Source organism: Amblyomma maculatum, chromosome 11, assembly GCF_055883805.1.
Source record: "Amblyomma maculatum isolate TAMU_Amacu chromosome 11, ASM5588380v1, whole genome shotgun sequence".
Taxonomy (NCBI): domain Eukaryota; kingdom Metazoa; phylum Arthropoda; class Arachnida; order Ixodida; family Ixodidae; genus Amblyomma; species Amblyomma maculatum.
The window spans coordinates 144,490,238-144,503,591 of record NC_139354.1 but is presented as its reverse complement, the minus strand read 5'-3'; the positions used below and the strand labels follow the sequence as shown (position 1 = coordinate 144,503,591).

Sequence of the window (13,354 nt, the reverse complement as noted above, 5' to 3'; positions counted from 1 at the left end):
AAGACAGAAAATGCGCGTGTGCGTGTGAGAGAGAGACGCTATTACGTCATACCCTTAACGGCGGAGCATAAGTGTCCCCCTAATGTTTTATAACAATATTATATAATATAAATCTGACTTTATGAACGCAGCCAGTTGCACCAAGCACTGACACCTCGCAGTAATGTGAGCTGACTTTTCAAATTTCTTTTCGTTTCAGGCGAGTTCCTCTTCCTCAGAGTTCCTCGAAGCTTCCCTTGACAGCACTTTCATATGAGGTTAAGGCTTCAAAGTTTGCTATCTGACAGAGGGAATAAAAAAGAAATCGGCATATTTACAAAGCCAACTGAATTTAAGGTGGCTGTCAATTAGCGAACCATCGCGCGACTCGATAAAACGCACAAAAGTATAAAGCAAACTTCGCTATTTTATCGGCTGCACTGGCAGGTATGAAGGCATAGAATGCAAACCTGAGCTGCGCGATCTGGACGCGGACCGGACTTCGCATGCATTATCACATGATAACATCTTGCGAAACGGGCTGAACGTGAGCATATTACAACTCTCTAGTGGGATGTCATCTCTTTCTATACTGGACGCTGCGGGTTTGGCAGCCGCTTTTGCAGCGTGAAACACGCACCTCGGGCGCACTAGACAGCCGTATTGCTCTCTGCACCAAGCACTACAATTTCGTGCGACTGTGAAAAGTACTTTCGGTAATCATGCGCTTGTCTCAAATCAAATACACGATGGTAAATGAAACCTACCTACAATAGGTTTCGAAGAACGTATTTGAACTATAGCGTTCGGTATACATGCATTGCTCATTCTCCCGTGTCCTCCATCGAAGCATAAGCTTATCCGTCAAGTTAACAAGGCTCCATAGCACGCAAAGCAACCTTGCTGTTTTAGGGGATAGCACGTTCTGTGAGCTACCTCCCAGTCAGAGGGACGTGCAGTAATGCTTTACATGATGCAAGTGACACTTGTAAAGCCGATTAGGATTGCAAACGAGCGGACGCATACACGCTTATACCTTGTTTCCGTGCGCATATACGACGGTGCGCTTACTGCAGAAGCGTACGCAGCAACATGCTGGCATCATTCCGATAGAGCTTGGTGCTAGCAGCGGCTGCTGTGATGTAAAAAAAAAGAAACAATCGCTCGTGATAAATCCAGTGCACCTTGCGGCGCAAGCACGGGTTTCACGAAGGCGCACGTTACAGCGAACTCGAAGGGAGGCGCGGGCGGACTGAACAAAACATGGCCGCCGCGCACAGTTTCTGTCTCTTTCACTAGATGGCGCTAACTTTTGTACAAGACAGTAACCTAGGTTTTAACCTGTCCTATAGATTAAGTGGAAAGGCGGTAGAGCAGCGCCTCCCCGCTTTGATGTATGCAGACCATATTGTGCTGCTAGCTGAGAGTCTGGAAGAATTGCAAACTCTAGTTAAATATTGCGGAAACGAAGGGGACGCTTTAGGCTTCAGTTTCAGCGCAGTTTAGTAGGGTCTGATGATTTTCAACGGCTCAACTGATCAGGGTCTTAAAATACAAGGCCATGAAATACCTAGAGTAGCAGAATATAAATATCTGGTGGTATGGGTAAACGAAGGATTGGCATACATTGGAAAGCATGAGCAATCACTTAAGGCCAAAGTGCGAAGGAATGCCGGGATAATGAAACATAAAGCATTCAGGGGATACAATAGGTATGAGGTTTTGAGGGGTATTTGGAAATGAATTATGGTGCCCGGACTTACTTTCGGAAATGCAGTTTTGTGCCTAAAATCAGATGTACAGTCGACATTAGAAATAAATCAGAGATCCGTTGGACGATTAGCACTAGGTGCCCACGGCAAAACTACAAATGAGGCGGAACAGGGAGATATGGGCTGGGCATCTTTCGAAGTACAGGAAGCTCAGAGTAAAATATTATATTAGGAACGCCTGAGGAAATTGGACAGTAACAGATGGGCAGCTAAAGCATTTAAATACCTGTACTTAAAAAGCGTTGACTCACAATGGACGAAAAGAACTAGGAAACTAACTAGTAAGTATGCTAGTCACAAAGACGGAGAAATAAAGAGCATTAAGCAACAGGTGATAAACACAGAAGGTAAAAATGGGATAAATTCGATGGAAAAGAAACAGAGTGTGGAATTATACCGAAAGTGGAAAATGCAGATCAGGAAGGGAGATTTCTTTGATAACTCAAGAGGCAGTGCCCTACTCTTTGAAGCTAGATCAGGGTGCCTTAGAACACGCAGCTACAAAAAGAAATTTAACAATGGAGATGACGCGTGTGCTGTATGTGGAAACTCCAGTGAAACAATTGACCATATTATACTCGAATGTAATGGTATTCATCCGGAAGTCGATGCAGGCGCAATCACTGTTCCTGAAGCTCTGTGGTTTAGAGATAACAGTAGCCGGGTGAATAAACCGGCGGTGGAAACTAGCAAAAAACGACTGGAAGATTGGAAGCAGAGAAGTGACATAATGTTAGTATTGTAGGAACAAAAATTTAATAAATAGAATGATGGTTTAGTTAACCATTCTAAATCAATAATTAAGATACAGGGAGAAAAATGAGCATAATAGCTGCTGCTACCACCCCGTTTCAAAGGGGACGCTCCTATATTCCATCCATCCATCCTCTATTCACGTTAAATGCCGCGATGACCTTGACTGACTTCAGCCCACGTGATGCACCCGCCAGTGTTATTCTTGAACAGAGATTGAAAATTAAGGAACACGACTTCTATTCACCAGATGACGTGAGCAATGTGGTATCTGATCTACGATCTCACGCACTGAAATGCGTACATCTAAACGCCAGATCTGTCCGGGACAAAGCATTTCTCTTAGAAGAATTGTTTAGTAAATTTGCTTTCCAATTTAATGTTATCATGTTCAGTGAAACCTTGAGTAAAAACGAGAGTGACGTCTTCAGAATGGAAAGCTACAATACACATTATCTCAACCGACCTTGTGGTCGTGGTGGTGGTGTGGCGTTTTTAACTCTGGAACAAATGGACTGCGAACTAGTAGATGGTTTCAATATTGTAACTCCTGATTACGATGTGTTATCTTTATTTGACGATAAAATACTGTATTCAGTCTGTTATCGGCCCCGCCAAGCTTGCCCCAACAATTTTACAATTTTATGAACTTTTTCTTTCGTTTGTTGGGGGGAGCAGGTGCCGGCTGGTAGCACAGGTGATTACAACAGTTATAAGGGTATTATTACTCCTGTTAGCACCAATTTTAAAAATATTCTGTCCAGTGGTTTATTATTGTTATAAATTATCCAACAAGAAAGAATAACAACTTATTGCCAGTCAGCATTATCTGTTTTCATAACAAATTTTGTATTGTTAGATGTGAAAGCTGGTGCATCGTCATGTTCTATTAGTGACCATCTTCCAGTGTTTTCCTTTGTCTAAATTCTGCCAGCATTCCGAAACGTTTGCCTGCAGAAAGTTTTTACCAGCCAGTAACTGACAATGATCTTATTGCATTCAGAAAAGACCTGATTCAAGTAGACTGGTGCAAGGTCCTGACCTTATACGATGCTTCAATGCATTTTTAGATATCTTTAAAGAATCTTACATGTTCACTTTTTTGTAAAAAGGTGCGAAAGAAATAAGAAATTTCTGAAACCATAGATAAAACACGAACTCTATCAACAAATGAGAAAAAAATACAGGCTGTAAAGACAATCTCTTAACACTTGACCGTTTTCGAACAATATGGAAACAAACTAAACAAGAAACAGTGCAATGCGCATAAAGAGTACTTCTCATCTTTTGTGGATATGAAAACTGCACCGAGCAAGCTGCTTTAGGAAAAATCGAATACATTACTACGTCGTGGTAATAGCCGGAGCTGCATATCAAAACTACTACTTAGAGCAAGGAGCGGAACTGGCTGATGCTTTTAGTCCCCAAGATGAATATCAATATGTAAGCATGGAGAATGATAAAACTTTATTTCTGCTGTCGGTCACAGTGCAGGATGTAATTTCAACAATCTCAAATACAAACAACATCATCAGTATGGATATTGATAAAATTCAGATAAAACCAATGAAATATGTCGAAGATGTAGTTAGGTTTGCGGGCTTCGCCCGAAGCGAGATTCCGAAGGGGCGACCAAGGTCAAGAGGCAGCTTTACGCGGGCTGATTTATGACGGTCGCGCAGGCGACCGCTTCTCGGAAGTGAGCCCAGAACACATGGCAGCGGGCGACGCTGCCGGCTCTGTCCGTCCCTTGCCGCGAGGGAGGCAGAGCAGTGCAGCTAGAAGGCACAGCCAAAGCGCAGTGGTTGTGGATTCGGCGCTAACTTTGATGTCTCCCGGTTCGAGTGGAGAGGGCGCGAGAGGCCATAAATCCTGAAACGAGGCGTAACACGGGCCTGGGGAGAACGCGCTGTTGACATGTCTTCACAGGAAGACGCCTGTACGTCCCTTTGAATCCGCCGCCCGCGCTCGCAACCGACCAAGGGCAGTGATCGGAATTTTGGGGCCTGAGGCTTACATGTGTGTGTTTATGCGTGTGTTTTCGAAAGTGTACCGTCGACGCCGTTTGTTTTTGCGACTGCTTGGCGCCTCTTGCGTGGGAGGATTTTGGAGAGGGAGAAATCGCAGATGTATCTATTTGTGGGCGCAACCACTCGCCGCTTAGTGCGTGCTTTGTGTTTGTATTACTTAACATGCATAGGAGAGGGGTATATGTGGCACAGCGATTGGCCAGCCCATCTTGAAAGACTGCATGTTATTGGCCAAATAGTGAATAGTCGCTGATTGGTCAACGGACTAAACACGAATTTTGGGTAACGCTAAGGAATCGAGCGTTGGACATTTGGGCTCGGAGAAGAGTGGGCTCCCACGAGAGTCGAGGGCAGACGAGTTGTTCGAGGAGGGAGGCTAGGCTGACGGAGGTCTCAAGGGACACCGACCTAAAGTGTAGCAGGAGGCCAAGGCCTGATTCTGCTAGCCTTTGACCTCCGATCGTTCACCGGTTGCAGTTAGCCCTCCATGCTTGATGTAGCATCTGACGACGTTATTGTAAATAGTTTGTAAACAAGTGTAAATAAATGTGTACAGTTGCTCGTTTGGTCCCTGGCCGGACGCCGAGCGCGGCCGTGTAGCGTTTGGTTCCTTGCCAGACGCCGAGCGCGGCCGTGTAGCGTTTGGTCCATTGCCGGACACCGAGCGCGGCCGGGTAGCGGGCAGGAAGGAACTGAGACTGGCCCCAATCCCGGCACGATAACAACAACCCTTTATTTCACGCAAATAGCATCTTTATATAGCAAGCACACATGTGACCAGTGACGTCACGGACAGACAATGTTTCAGACGCGGCACAGGCGCTATCAGCACATCTCCCCTTTTCTCTGAAAAGATACACTGGCATTTGCAACAAACGTAGCACTGCCACCAACCAAGGATGAACACTTTTTAATGGATGCAACCAATGCTCAAAACAAAACTGTCAGCCACTGTGCCCATATCGGTCTGGTGGTCGGACATGAAGTCCAAATCGGGTTCTATATCCAGGAGGGCTAGTTTGTGGCAAGGGGGTATTAGATGGATGGGCAGGTGCCTTCGGTTTAGATGGATTAGTTTCCTGTTCTATTTCTACCCGACTATCATATACCTGCGGAAACTCATAGCTACCTCCTTCTTCCTCGCAGTCATTCTACTGGGAAACAAAGCGAACCAGGAATTTCCTGTTTCTTTCTAGAACTACCCCCTTTGAAGTTCTAACTACATACGAGCTCGGACGTTGTGCAGGACGTAAGACTCGCGCTTTCACTTTGCAGTCTGTCACCCATACTTCCGCTCCTGGTTTGAGGACTGGCAGCGGAAGAGCCCTATGACGACTATTGAAGTACCTACGCTGCCGCTGTCGGATGGTTACATCGCGATCTCTGAATTTTTTCAGGCTCACCTTCTGGGTCAGAGGGCCCTTGAGAGGGACAGAGACTGTTGTGCGTAGCCCCGTGCCCATCAGAAGCTCTGCAGGGCTTTTTCTCAGTGGCCTGGGGTGTCCCTATACGCTAGCACCTAAAGATAGGGGTTCTTAGCTTTTATAATCAGCCGTTTAACTGTTTGGACCATCCTTTCTACTTCTCCATTTGCCTGAGGGTATATGGGGCTCGTCGTCACAGTGCGGAAGCCATAGGCGCGAGCTAACGACTGGAATTCCTGAGATACAAATTGTGTTCCATTATCCGAGATGACAAAGTCTGGTATGCCATGTCTTGCAAAGCAACTTTTGAGGTGCATAATGACAGTGACACTTGTCGAAGATAGCAAGGCAACCTCTGGGTATCTAGAAAAATAATCTACTACCAACAAATACCATTTTCCCCCAATATGGCATAGATCAACACCTAGCTTTTGCCAAGGACGCTGTGGAGTGGTTGTCGGAATCATTGGTTCCGACTTTTGTTGCCTGTGTGCCGCGCACACTGGGCAATCAGTCACCAAATTTCTAAGCTGGCAACTCAACCCAGGCCACCATACGGACTCTTTGGCTCAAGCTCTGCATTTCTCGATTCCTTGGTGACTCGTGCAAGCGCATCAAGACCACTGCACGTACGTTTTTTGGAATCACCAGCCGCACACCTTTGAGTAGCACGCCCTCAGCGACTGTCAGCGTTGCTCTTTCCTGCCAGTATGGACGCAAGACCATTGACAGCGATAAAAACTTGGGCCAGCCTTCCAGGCTGAATTTTACGAGAGCTTGACAGACTTCGTCGGCTGCTTGTTCAGCTTTGACTCGTTCAAAAAGGCTAGCCTCGACGGCAGTTGTCAAACAGCCCGAAACGAATTTGGCGGCTTCGCCAATACTCAGCGCATGAGCATCAATTTGGTTTCCCTGAATCGGGGCTCTAGACAATACATCTGCAGTAACGAGTCTTTTACCCGGGACATGCACAACCGTAACGTTGAACCCCCCCTTGTCGTGGCGGAGGGGCTTGCGAAACTCGATGAAGTCGTGAGCTCTGCTGTGTAGGGCCACCCAAGATAGACAGGTCACAGCAGAGAGTTCTGACAAAATGTGATTCACTGGAGAAGGTAATGGCAACCCACTCCAGTATTTCCTGCCAACAAAACATTATGGCCAGTCACAATACCATTATCGATATGGCGCCGGAAGATGAGCCCCCCAGGTTGGAAGGCGTCCCACATGTTACTGGGGATGAACAAAGGGCGATTCCTAGTAGCTGCAGGACGAATGAAGCAGCTGGGCTAAAGCCAAAAGGATACTCAGTTGTGGATGTGTCGGGAAGCGACCGGAAAGTCCGATGTTGCAAGGAGATATATCACATAGCAACATGGAATGTAAGATCTATGACGCAAGGTAAACGCAAGATTTCTCAAGCGAGAAATGGACAGATTGAACATTGATATCTTGGGTATCAGCGAGCTCAAGTAGACCGGAATGGGAGAATATAACTCCGGCGACCATTATGTCTTTTATTGTGGGCACGAATCCAATAGAAGGAACGGGGTCGCTCTCATAGTAAACAGAAGAATGGGCAAAGCAATGCTAGGGTACAACCCCAAAAACGAACGAATGATTTCACTCCGGATCCAAGGTCACCCTTTCAACATAACAGTTATCCAAGTCTATGCACCGATCAGTACTGGTAAAGAAGCTGACGTTGAGAGATTTTGTGCGGACCTACAATGCCTTTTAGACCGCCCCCATCATCAGACGTCGTTTTTCTCGTAGGAGACTGGAATGCTAAGGTCGGGAGGGAAGAAATATCCGGAATTATAGGCAAGTTCTGTCTTGGCGAGCCAAATGAAGCTGGGCAGAGGCTAGTAGAGTTTTGTCAAGAAAACCTGACCATAGAGAATACTCATTTTCAACAGCACAAGACGCGCCTGTACACATGGACTTCACCGGACGGTCTATGCAGGAATCAGATCGATTATATTCTTTGCCGGCAGAGATGGAGAAGCGCTATACAAGCAGTAAAAACAAGGCCTGGGGCCGATTGTGGCACCAAGCATCAGCTTCTTGTTGCCAAAATTAAGCTTCGATTCAGGAAAACGCAGAAAACTAGAAGGCCTTTCAGGTATGATCTGGATCAAATTCCATTGGAATATGCTGTGGAAGTAAGGAATCGATTTCAAGAATTAGATCTAGAAGAAAGAGAGACCGAAGAGATGTGGACTGATGTTCGTAATATAATACAGGAAGTTGCTACTAAGGTAGTTCCAAAGCAAAAGAAATGCAAGAAATCAAACTGGTTATCTGAAGAGGCTTTGCAAATAGCTGAGCAAAAGAGGATGGCAAAAGTTATGGGGGAAAGAGAAAGATAGAAGGTTCTCAATGCGGATTTTCAGGAAATAGCAAGGAGAGTTAAGAATGCCTTCCTGAGCATACAGTGCCAAGCAGTTGAGGACAACAGCCAATTAAGAAACACAAGAGCTCTGTATAAGACAATCAAAGATATCAAAGGAGCCGTCTGTGCTAAGCTGGGCGTGATAAAGGACAAACGAGGCAAGGACCTCACTGAAGCCTCAGAGATAAAGAAGGGGTGGCAGGAATACACAGAAGAGCTGTACAAGAAAGACCCGAATGTGCAAACCCAACATAAGACGGTTGTGATTACTGATCTCGAGCCGGGCATCCTGAAGAGTGAAGTTGAATGGGCCTTAGCCAGCCGTGCTAGGAATAAAGCTAGCAGAATTGATGGCATTACATGCTGAGTTGCTTCAACACCTAAACCATGACGCTGTTACATTCTGCATACATTATGTCAGAAGATTTGGACAACCCTGCAGTGGCCACGGGATTGGAGGAGGTCAGTTTACATCCCCATTCCAAAGAAAGGCAGTGCCAAAGATTGTTCCAACTACCGCACGATCGCGCTTATTTCGCATGCTAGCAAGGTGATGTTGAAAATCCTTCAAGTAAGGCTGCAGCAGTATGTGGTTCGGGAGCTTCCGGACGTGCAAGCTGGGTTTCACAAGGGCAGAGGAACTAGAGACCAAATTGCCAACCTTCGCTGGATCATGAAAAAAGCAAGAGCGCTCCAGAAACCCATCTGCTTCTGCTTTATTGATTATGCGAAAGCGTTTGACTGCATAGATCACAGCAGATTGTGGCAAGCTCTCCAAGAGATGGGAGTTCCAATTCACCTCATCAGTCTCATCAGGAACCTGTATGAAGGGCAAGAGGCCGCAGTCAGAACTGGGCATGGTCTTACTGATTGGTTTCCCATTGAGAAAGGAGTGAGGCATGGCTGCATACTGTCGCCCTGCCTATTTACCCTATATGCAGAGTGCATCATGAGGAAGTCCGGTCTGGACGAGTCTTCAGCTGGAGTGAAGATTGCTGGAAAACGTATCAACGAGCTTAGATATGCGGATGATACCACTTTAATGGCAGATAGTGAAGTGGAACTCAAGAGACTTCTGATGCGCGTACGAGAAGAGAGTGAGAAGTTTCGGCTTAAACTGAACATTAAAAAGATATAGATCAAGGCGTCTTGCCCTATCAAGTCCTGGAGCACCAATGGACAAGAAGTGGAAGCTGTGACAGATTTTCTCTTCATGGGCTCCAAGATTACCTCAGAAGGAGACTGCAGCCATTAAATTAGGGGACGCCTGCTTCTGGAAAAGAGAGCAATGGTTAGCCTTGACCGCTTAGTAAAGAGCAGAGACATTAGTCTGCCAAGAAAGATCCGTAACTCGTGCTATGGTCTCTCCAGTTAAGATGTATGGATGCGAGAGTTGGACTGTGAAAAAGGCTGACCGCCGAAGAATTGACGCGTTTGAATTGTGGTGCTGGCGAAGACTCTTGAGAGTTCCTTGGACTGCCAGAAGATCAAATCAGTCGATATTTTCGTCCATAAACCCTGACTGCTCATTGGAAGGTCAAATTCTAAAGTTAAAGCTCAGCTACCTTGGTCATCTGATGAGAAGAGAGCTGTCGCTGGAGAAAGATTTGATGTTGGGAAAGGTTGAGGGTCGCCGGAGAAGGGATGGGCAGCGAACGCGATGGTTAGATGGCATCCTCGTGGCACTTCAGATGAAGTTATGTGATGTTAGGAAGATGGTGAGAGACCGGAAAGCGTGGCGTGACATGGTCCATAGGGTCACGAAGAGTCGGCCACGACTGAACGACTGAACTGAAAGTTGAACCGCATAAGTCTCATGCGAAAGCGCTGAATACGAGGAGGCAAAACATCTAAAGGTGATTTTCCCAACAACGTTACAAGTGGTTTGTGGTCAGTTTCAAACAAAATTTGAAGACCTTTGATGTACCCTTCGAATCGCTCTGCCGCCCAAGTCATTGCCAACGCTTCCTTCTCAATCTGAGAGTATCTGGTTTCGGCAGGCGTCAACGAGCGTGACGCAAATGCAACAGGTCTTTTTTCATTGTTTAGTTCAACTTGTAACAATACGGCCCCCAAACCGAATGATGACGCATCAGCGGAAAGAATCGTAAGGTACTTTGCATCTTAGTTAGCCATGACGCGCTTCGAAGAGATAACACCCTTGACGTACGACAGCGCTTGCTCTTGGACTGATCCCCACGTCCATTCGGAACCCTTCAAAAGCAAGTTACGTAAAGGCGCCGTTTTGGAAGCCAAATCTGGTATGAATCTTGCCAGATGATTAGCCATACCGAGCACCCGTCGAACGTCAGACACGTTATCTGGCGTCGCCAGTTCTTTGATAGCACGAACTTTTTCAGGATCCGGCTTGATGCCATCTTTACTAAGCACACAGCCAAGAAATTATTTCTCAGTTACCCCAAATGAACACTTTTCTTTGTTTAGCGTAGCACCGGCACTGGCGAGACGATCTAAAGTTAGACGCAGGCGTTCGTCATGTTGAGCCTTGTCGTTACCAAAAATGAGCACATCATCCATCAGGTTTATTACGCCTGGGATTCCTTCAAGTATCTGCGACATTTTCTTCTGAACGATCTCGGGTGCCGACGTTATTCCGAACGGCAGACTTTGAAAACAGTATCGCCCAACTGGCGTTATGAACGTAGTTAACAACTGGCATTTGGGCGACAACTTAATCTGAAAGAAGCTAGAGTTGGCGTCCAACAACACAGAGGCACCACCTAAAAGACCGAGGCTATCTTCCACAGTCGGCATGACATCGCGCTCGCGAAGTACACTTCTGTTTAATTGAGTATAGTCAACGCAAATACGAACCGCTCCAGATGGTTTGAGTACTGGCACAATTCCTGCACACCCTTCTTTTGGTTCTTCTACTTTGCGGATCACGCCATCTCGCTCCATACGCTCGAGCTCTTGCTTAATTCGGTCACGCAAGGGTAAGGCTATGCGACGCGCAACATGGATTGCAAAAGGTGTCGATTTCGGCCTTAGTCCAATTTTGTATTCTCCTTTTATCGCTCCTAGACCACTGAAAAGCTGCGGGGAGGACGCTTCGACGGCTGTTGCACTACTGACCGAGTCCGAAAATTTAATAACTTCCAGAGCCTCAAATGTGGGGAGACCCAAAAGTACGGAGCGTAATGGTGAGACTACGCACACGATTTGCTGTACAGTGTTTTGTTTCCACTGGATAGTGGCATGAAACTTTCCGAAAACATTCAGTGGCTCATTTGACGGGCCTGTTAGAATTAGGTCGCACTTTTCTAGCCTGGTAGGTAACCGGGAAACGTCGAGGGCACAACAGAAACTTCGGCACCGGAATCAACTTTAGCGAACGCCGGAGTGCTGTTAATGACGACCTGTACATACCGAGAATTAGAGTACTCCCCGTTCACCGCGCCAACGAAGTACGCCCCCTTGTCCATATGGAGAGAAGAAAGTTGTACCTTCTTTCCATCACGTGCAGCCTTTTTTGACATACAGCTGCGAAGTGTCCGGAACAACCGCAGTAGTTGCATTTGGCTGCTTTTGCTGGGCACGAGGCTCTGGGGTGCGTTCCTTGACCGCAGTTGGGACATGACCCGGGGGTGCCCGGACGGTAGGACTGGACTCTGGGACGCGGACGTTGTATTCCAGGTGAACAGTTCTTTGACGAGCTTTCCGAGTGCTGTTCTGAAGAATACTTTCTGGGCGGCCCTTGGTTGCTGACCGCGTCAAGATTGCCGGTCGCCGTTACCAAGGGTTCGTCGCCGGTTTCTCGCAGTTGCAGCTGCTGTCATTGGACGGTCTCCTTTAAACGCGCTCTTGCCAAAGCGCTGGCGAGAGTCAAATTCGCATCCATTTGAAGCGACTCAGAGAGCTTAGCGTCCCTGAGGCCGACCACGAACCTTTCGCGAATTATGCGTTCCTTTTCCTGGTAGTCGCACCGGTCCGCCATCGTGTGCAACGCGGTAACGAATTGGTCGACTGACTCTCCAGGTTCTTGAGTGCGACAGTGAAAGCACGCGCTCTCATAAACAAAGTTCCTTGCGGCGACGAAGTGCTCGTCGAACTTCTTTCTGACGACTTCGCATTGCTTCTGTTCTTCTTCGGATAATGAAAAAGTAGAGAAGATTTCTCTTGCTTGCCTGCCCATCGTATAAAGTAGCGTCCGGACCTGCGCTTCTTCATTCCGCTCATTTAGGCCCGAGGCGAAGCGGTAGTCATCAAAGAGTTGGATCCAAGAAGGCCATTCGGACGTCCGGTTGAAGTCGAACCTTGGCGGAGCTGGAACCGCGAACATGCCGTGGGAGGGCTTGACTGCGTTGTCCTCTGACATGGCACCCGTTCACAAAGTTAAGGCAACGCCTCTCAAAAGCCAGAGGATCCCACTTCTGACACCATGTCGCGTTTGGTCCCTGGCCGGACGCCGAGCACGGCCGTGTAGCGTTTGGTTCCTTGATGGACGCCGAGCGCGGCCGTGTAGCGTTTGGTCCCTTGCCGGACACCGAGGCGCGGCCGGGCAGTGGGCAGGAAGGAACTAATACTGGCCCCGATCCCGGCACGATAACAACAACCCTATATTTCACGCAAACAGCATCTTTATATAGCAAGCACACATGTGACCAGTGACGTCACGGACAGACAATGTTTCAGATGCGGCACAGGCGCTATCAGCACAACAGTCGAGAAGGGAAGTCATCGCACCGCAATGTGCCGCTGAGCCACGGACGCGGCGGTAACCAACACCACTCGGTACGAGCGAAGGCAGAAGAAACAGCAAGAAACATCTGCTGTATAGGGAAGTCCATCGATTCCCCAAGCCTTCGCACGTTTTCGAAAATAACTGGCGCAGTCGAGACAGGATCGGCCCAGCGACTTCCTGCGGAGTGGAGCGAGATAGACGACACCTCGGACTGATGTACGCGGAGGGTGGAACACTACCTCGGTGAGCCAAGGCTGACCAAGAAGTTTGAAGTCGGGGCGCCCCGTGAATCGACGCTA

General features: G+C 47.5%; 2 pseudogenes; both read right to left on the bottom strand.

Moving 5' to 3' along the window:
• LOC146175118 (uncharacterized) overlaps positions 1 to 6,513 on the bottom strand; it is a 28,759-nt pseudogene extending 22,246 nt beyond the window's left edge.
• Positions 6,514 to 11,762: 5,249 nt separating this feature from the next.
• LOC146175117 (uncharacterized) lies at positions 11,763 to 12,762 on the bottom strand (annotated as a pseudogene).
• Positions 12,763 to 13,354: the final 592 nt, after the last annotated feature.